This window comes from Lathyrus oleraceus, chromosome 3 (assembly GCF_024323335.1).
Source record: "Lathyrus oleraceus cultivar Zhongwan6 chromosome 3, CAAS_Psat_ZW6_1.0, whole genome shotgun sequence".
In the NCBI taxonomy this organism is placed as follows: domain Eukaryota; kingdom Viridiplantae; phylum Streptophyta; class Magnoliopsida; order Fabales; family Fabaceae; genus Lathyrus; species Lathyrus oleraceus.
In genome coordinates, this window is record NC_066581.1 from 166,396,311 (window position 1) to 166,404,395 (window position 8,085).

The window sequence follows — 8,085 nt, forward strand, 5'->3', positions numbered from 1 at the left end:
GTTTCCGGAAGAAGTGAACGAATTGCCGCCAGAGCGTGAAGTTGAGTTCTCAATTGATTTGGTACCTGGTACTAGACCGATATCGATGGCTCCTTATCGTATGTCTGCTGTTGAGCTAGCTGAATTGAAGAGTCAATTGGAAGATCTGTTGGATAAGAAATTCATTCGTCCGAGTGTGTCACCGTGGGGTGCACCAGTGTTGTTGGTTAAGAAGAAAGAAGGTACTATGAGGTTGTGTGTGGACTACAGGCAACTGAATAAAGTGACGATCAAGAATCGGTATCCTTTACCGAGGATTGATGATTTGATGGATCAATTGGTTGGTGCTAGTGTGTTCAGCAAAATAGACTTGAGATCTGGGTATCATCAGATACGTGTGAAAACTGAGGATATTCAGAAGACTGCTTTCAGAACGAGGTATGGACATTATGAGTATTCTGTAATGCCTTTTGGTGTGACTAATGCGCCTGGAGTATTTATGGAGTATATGAATAGGATTTTCCATCCGTACCTAGATCAGTTTGTTGTGGTATTTATTGATGACATTTTGGTGTATTCGAAATCTGAAGAAGAGCATGTTGAGCATTTGAGAGTGGTTTTAGAAGTTCTCCGAGAAAAGAAGTTATTTGCTAAACTGTCTAAGTGTGAATTTTGGTTAGAAGAAGTTAGTTTTCTTGGGCATGTGATTTCAAGAGGTGGTGTTGCTGTTGATCCTTCTAAGATAGAAGCGGTATCTAAGTGGGAAGCTCCGAAGTCAGTTTCTGAAATAAGAAGTTTTCTTGGACTGGCAGGTTACTATAGGAAGTTTATTGAGGGATTCTCTAAGTTGGCGTTACCGTTGACAATGTTGACTAGAAAGGGGCAAGCGTTTGTTTGGGATTCAAAATGTGAAGAAGGTTTCCAAGAGTTAAAGAGAAGGTTAACTACTGCTCCTATTCTGATATTACCGAGTTCGTCGGAACTATTCGAGGTTTATTGTGATGCTTCATTGTTGGGTTTAGGTGGTGTGTTGATGCAGAATAAGCAGGTTATAGCTTATGCTTCGAGACAGCTAAGGGTTCATGAGAGGAACTATCCGACACATGATTTAGAGTTGGCAGCTGTGGTATTTGTTTTGAAGTTGTGGAGGCATTATTTGTATGGATCAAGATTTGAAGTTTTCAGTGACCATAAAAGTTTGAAGTATTTGTTTGATCAGAAAGAGCTGAATATGAGACAGAGGAGATGGTTAGAGTTTCTGAAGGATTATGATTTTGGTTTGAATTATCATCCGGGTAAAGCAAATGTAGTGGCTGATGCGTTGAGTCGGAAATCCTTACATATGTCTATGTTAATGGTTAAAGAGTTGGATTTAATTGAGCAGTTTAGAGACTTGAGTTTGGTGTGTGAGAGTACTCACAATAGTGTTAAATTGGGAATGTTGAAGTTAACAAGTGGTATTTTGGATGAGATCAGAGAGGGTCAGAAATCTGATATGCTTTTGGTGGATAAGTTGACTTTAGTGAATCAAGGTCAGGGTGGTGAATTCCGAGTTGATGAGAATGGTGTTTTGAGATTTGGTGATCGGGTGTGTATTCCGGATGTTACTGAGCTTAAGAAGAGTATCCTGGAGGAAGGACATCGTAGTGGCTTGAGTATTCATCCTGGAGCTACGAAGATGTATCATGATTTGAAAAGATTATTTTGGTGGCCGGGAATGAAAAGAGAAATTGCAAGTTTTGTGTATTCCTGTTTGACTTGTCAGAAGTCGAAGATTGAGCATCAGAAGCCGTCTGGGCTAATGCAACCGTTGGCTATTCCAGAGTGGAAGTGGGATAGTATCAGTATGGATTTTGTTTCTGGTTTGCCGAGGACAAATAAGAATTTTGAAGCCATTTGGGTGATTGTTGACAGATTGACAAAGTCGGCTCATTTCATTCCGATCAGAATGGATTATCCGTTAGAGAGATTAGCCGAGTTGTATATTGAGAAGATTGTAAGTTTGCATGGTATTCCGTCGAGTATTGTTTCGGACAGAGATCCTAGATTTACATCGAAATTTTGGGAAGGTTTGCAGAGAGCTTTGGGAACTAAGCTGAGATTGAGTTCTGCATATCATCCGCAGACTGATGGTCAGACTGAGAGGACGATTCAGTCATTAGAAGATCTTTTGAGAGCTTGTGTTTTGGAAAAAGGAGGTGCTTGGGATTGTTATTTGCCTTTGATTGAGTTTACCTACAACAATAGTTTTCATTCGAGTATTGGTATGGCACCGTTTGAAGCTTTGTATGGTAGGAGATGTCGGACACCTTTATGTTGGTATGAGTCCGGTGAGAGTGCTGTGGTTGGACCGGAGATTGTTCAACAAACTACGGAAAAGATTAAGATGATTCAGGAGAAGATGAGAATTGCTCAGAGTCGTCAGAAGAGTTATCATGATAAGAGGAGGAAGTCACTTGAGTTCCAAGAGGGAGATCATGTGTTTCTTCGTGTTACTCCGATAACTGGTGTTGGTCGAGCTTTGAAGTCGAAGAAGTTGACACCTCGATTTATTGGTCCTTATCAGATTTTGGAGAGGATAGGAGAGGTAGCCTATCGTATCGCTTTACCGCCGTCGCTTGCGAATTTGCATGATGTTTTTCATGTGTCTCAGTTGAGGAGATACATTCATGATCCGTCGCATGTTGTCCAAGTAGATGATGTACAGGTGAGAGATAACCTGACTGTTGAAACATCACCTATGAGGATTGAGGATCGAGAGTTGAAGCAGTTGCGGGGTAAAGAGATTGCCTTGGTGAAGGTAGCTTGGGGAGGACCAGCAGGTGGCAATGTGACTTGGGAACTTGAGAGCCAAATGAAGGAGTCTTATCCGGAGTTGTTCGTTTGAGGTATGTTTTCGAGGACGAAAACTCTTTTAGTGGGGGAGAGTTGTAACACCCCGATAATAATAAGTATTTATTTAAATTAAATTAATAATATGTTTATTAATTTAATTAGAATATTTGAATTATTATTATTATTTTGGAATAATAATTATTGGGATAATTATTTAGTGGAATAATATTATTGGAGTATATAAGTTGGAATAATAAAAAGTCCCAATTTTTGGAAAAAGGTTAATTTCACGTGAAAAGGGAAAAGAGGCAGAAAGGGCAAAAAGCAAAAGAACGAAGGTTGAAGGAAAGGAAAACTTGGAGCTCAGAGACTGCCGGATTAACTCAGGTAAGGGGGGTTTATCATCGGTTAAAGGGTATTATATGATAATATGTACTGGGTAGTGATAACCATTGGTTGTATCTCTGATTTGATTGATGCATGATGAATTTGTGAAAATGATTGATGAATGGAATAGGATGATAAATCGAAGCAAATCCGTAGAAATTAGATGGAATAGTGTTAGGATTTTGTGAGATTGAACAGGATATGAAGTGTATAAGACGATAGGAGTGATTTTGTGTAAGAATTGAACCGTGGAAGGTTAGATCGAATAGAACTCGTAGCAGAAAAGCCATTTGCAGATCTGAGAATGCTGGTTTCTGGTCATACGCGTATGGCACTAGGCAATACGCGTATGAGATGGCTGGTACGCGTATGGCGCTAGGCAATACGCGTATGGATGAGGAAGATGATGTTTTTAACGTAAAAATTGTCTCTGTTGGTACGCGTATGAGAAGTTGGTACGCGTAGCATACGCGTATGGAAGTGGGCAATACGCGTATGGCTTGGTCAGGATTTGGGCAATACGCGTATGGGCATAGGCAATACGCGTATGGACAGGATTGTGATTTCCTGTGCTGCTGTTATGCAGTTTTTGACTGTTTAGGCTGAGTGATGTACTTAGCTGAGATATGATGTTGTAGGGATCATTTCCCGTTGTTTTGAGTGGTATAGGTATTAGTAGAGCGGGCTAATACTGTGGTTGATTAGGTGGCATGATATGATGTGCTTTTGTGATTAATTATGTTGATAATGTGTGATGGTATACATGATGGTGTGAATGTATACGTTTGTGAATAGACTGTATTATGGCTTAGAGTGTGAGCATGTGTCTATTCTTGATTATTGTTGATGTTGCATTGCTAGGTGATTAGCATGCATGTTGTGGCCCATTTGGGGTGGTAGCTAATTCCCATGGTGAGGAATTAGTGAGTATATCATTTGATTGTTGTTGTTGATGTTTGCATGCTAGGTGATTAGCGTGCATTTCATGGCCCATTTGGGGTGGTAGCTAATTCCCATGGTGAGGAATTAGTGAGTGAGTCACTATGTCTCAAATGAGTGGGACTAGTGAGCTTGGTAGCCGTGCCTGGATTTGGACGGTGAGGTTGAACTATATGTTCACAAATAGTCGGTACCGCATGCATAGAGTCCCATTGCATAATGAATGTATGGCATATAATATGAATGGATGTATTCCAGTATTATATGTGTATTGTGTGTTGTGTTATTGATGTTGAATATGGTTGAGAATCTACTGTTGAGTATGATATTTGAACGAATATTGTTGTTGCTGACTGCGTAGTCTGATTAGGGTGAATTAATGTGTTAATTACTTGGCATTACATATTGTTCTATAATGCTTATTATATTGATTGAGGAACTCACCCTTACGCCTATTTTTCAGGTAACGAGAAATGAGTTGAGTAGAAGCTAATGCTTGGAGTCTAGAGTAGTTTCTTATGGGTCATGCTCTGATAGATGTAACATCGGGAGGGAATGTTTTAATTAATTTGATATTGGTTGTTGGATGATTTACATGTATAGTGTTACATGTTTTACTTTGATGTTGAATTTGATTCCGCTGCGAATTATGCAAAAGACCTTATTTTGATTTAAATAAATGAGCATGACAGGATATTTGATGAATGTAGTGAAATGATTGTGTGACACCCTTCGGGGCATAATTACTCTGATGAATATATGTGTATTTTAATTATAATAATTTGGGGTATTTAGAAGGGTGTTACATGCTGCCTGTACAAGTTAGATAGAAACCTCAACCTAGGACCATGGTGGATTTGTATGATAACTATTAGGCTCGAGTCAGTCTCCCTTCTACTTTGTCATTTCCCAGTCTCTGGTTAGGTTAGAAGTTTCTCCCCTGTTAAGGGGAACTACGTCGCCCTGATCCTCATACCAGATGAGGTACGTAGGCAGGAGATCGTGCGAGATCTCTCCGGGCACCCTTTTTCTTTTTGTGTGTGTTTGCTTGACAGCTAGCAGGCTCGAGTTCCAGACTTCCTGTTAGCTTGTTTGTTCAACTTTTTTGTTGCTTTTTGACGACTCAGCGTCCGGTTAACATCTTGTTTTCTTGGAGTCTGACGTAAGTCCAGCGATTGGCAGTTGGTTTCCTGTGTGTGTTTGTTGGTTCGGAGTCTGATGTAAGTCCAGCGATTGGCATTCGGTTTCCATGTTTGCCTGTTTGTGTGGAGTCTGACATAAGTCCAGCGATTGGCAGTCGGTTTCCTGTGTGTGTATTGTTTCGGCGTGCGTGAGCCGAACTACGGTAGCTCTGATTCTCATTCCAGATGAGATACGTAGGCATAGGATGCGATATCCTAGCGAGCCCGTTCCCCTTTCTTTCCATCCGTGTTTTATTCCAGTGTGTGTGTATTCTTTGAGCAATTATTCAGCAACCTTATCCTTTTCTTTTGAGCGTGGATCCCGTCGAGTACGACGGACGTGAGGGGTGCTAATACCTTCCCCTTGCGTAACCGACTCCCGATCCTTGCATCTCCGGTCGTAAGACCATTCCCTTTCCAGGTTTACTTCGAGCGTTTCCTTTCCCTCCTTTGGGATAAATAACGCACGGTGGCGGCTCTGTTTGTTTGTTTTTCCCGCCGGTTGTTTTTCGCGGATGCGACAGTAACTCGTGCTGGTTTGATTACTATTTCGAGGCTGGTAGGCCTGCTGCTGCGGTCGGTGCTGTTGTTGCTGATATTGCGGATGTGGTTACTGATTGTTACTATGTTGCTGATACTGTTGATTGTCTCTGAAAACAGGTGCTATATGAGCCACCTGGTGCTGGTTACTGGCGGGACGCACAGTCTTCCTCCTCACAGAGGGTCTTCTTGGTTTCTCATGGGAGATCACAACATGTGCCTCTCCATCTTTCTTCTTTGCAAACGCCCCATAACGTTTGGCAGAAGAGCCTTCTTCTCTGGTTAACCGTCCTTCACGGACCCCTTCTTCTAGACGCATCCCCATATTCACCATCTCGGTGAAGTAAGAAGGAGCGCTAGCAATCATCCGTTCATAATAAAAAGAACTTAAAGTCTTCAAAAAGTTCTTAGTCATCTCTTTCTCTTCTAGCGGAGGCACGATCTGTGTTGCCACCTCTCGCCACCTCTGGGCGTACTCCTTAAATGTTTCTTTATCCTTCTGGGACATGGCTCTCAATTGATCTCTATCGGGAGCCATATCCACGTTGTACTTGTACTGCTTGACGAAGGCTTCGCCGAGATCATTGAAGGATCGAATGTTCGCACTGTCTAAACCCATATACCAACGCAAAGCGGCACCGGACAGACTGTCCTGAAAGTAGTGGATGAGTAGTTGGTCATTATCGGTTTGATTCGACATCTTCCTGGCATACATGACCAGGTGGCTGAGAGGACAAGTATTTCCTTTGTTCTTTTCAAAATCAGGGACCTTGAATTTTACAAGGATCTTCACATTTGGAACCAAGCAGAGTTCGGCAGCAGACTTGCCGAAAAGATCCTTCCCTCTAAGAGTTTTCAATTCCTTGCGAAGCTCAAGAAATTGATCATTCATAGCATCCATCTTCTCATAAACATCTGGACCCTCAGACGGCTCAGAATGATAAATGGTGTCGTCTACCCTGGGCAAAGTATGCACGACAGGAGGAGGAACGGCAAGGACCGGGCTAGATGCCGGCAGAGAAGCAAAGGTAGGAACAGGACCCCCAGGCATGAAATTGGGAGGCACCCCTCACGGGAACCCGATTGGCATGGCTGTTGGAACAAAGTATGCACTGGCAGCGGGCACAGTAGAGGAGACAATCTCGGAGATAACTGTCCTCTGGGGAGGAGTTAAAGGTGTCGGAGAAGACTGGCTCTGAGCAGCCATGAGTGACTCCATTAGGGCAGTCAATCTGGCCACTTCCTCTTTCAGCTCACGGTTCTCTTGCTCTAAGTGATCCATTAGTCTTGAAATATTGGCTCTAGTGTAGTACCGGTGAGTCAGCTTGTCTTCAAAATAAATGAAGGACACAGAGTTAGACCACAGAGCAAGGGATCGGAAACAAAACCTGCTTATGCATATGATGCATGCAATGTTTGTGCATATGATTTGTTTTTTATTTCAAAGGAACTTTAGAGTTTTATTTGCAAATTCTGGAAATATTAAGCATTTTATCACATATGGAAATATCTCATCAAATAATATAAGGGAAAAGAAGTGCAGCATCGTCAATCATATAGAAGAGAAAAGGAAAATAATCGTCTTATGGATCCCTAGAAACAATCATCTAAAGCTCGGGACACAGGAAGATAAGATGCACGAAGCCTCTTCACCTCCCTCTCGTAGGCTGCCTCCATATCGGCCTTCTCTTTGGCGAGTCGATCATACCTCCTCTTCCAGAACTTAGAAGATTAAGGAAGTAGAAAAGTCCATACATCATCAGGGTCATAGATAACCTGATGCTCAAGAAACTCAATCAACACATCCTTCTCCTTAATCTGCTGAAGCAACTCTTCACATTCACGGATCCAGGCACGTGAACGGTCTTCGTCTCTCAACTCCTCTACTCCTTGATTAGGGAGGGTTGAAGGCCCAACCATAATCATAGGTGTAGGTCTCGGATACTCGTAAGGCATGAGATACTCAGACGCTCTCTTCCTAACCCAAACAATGTAAGGCTCCAAAGCGATGCAATTCTTAGGACCCAACTCTTTCCTTCCTTTCCTATGAATCTTGCGCCAAGCGCGGACCATCATAGCTTTCAAGCCTTGGGGATCTTTACCATCCTGAAAGAGTACAACCTCTAACAGAATGTTATTGGTTTTATCCTTTAAGGGGAATCCAAGTTGCCGACGTGCCAAAACAGGATTGTAGTTAATCCCACCACATGTACCAAGAAGAGGT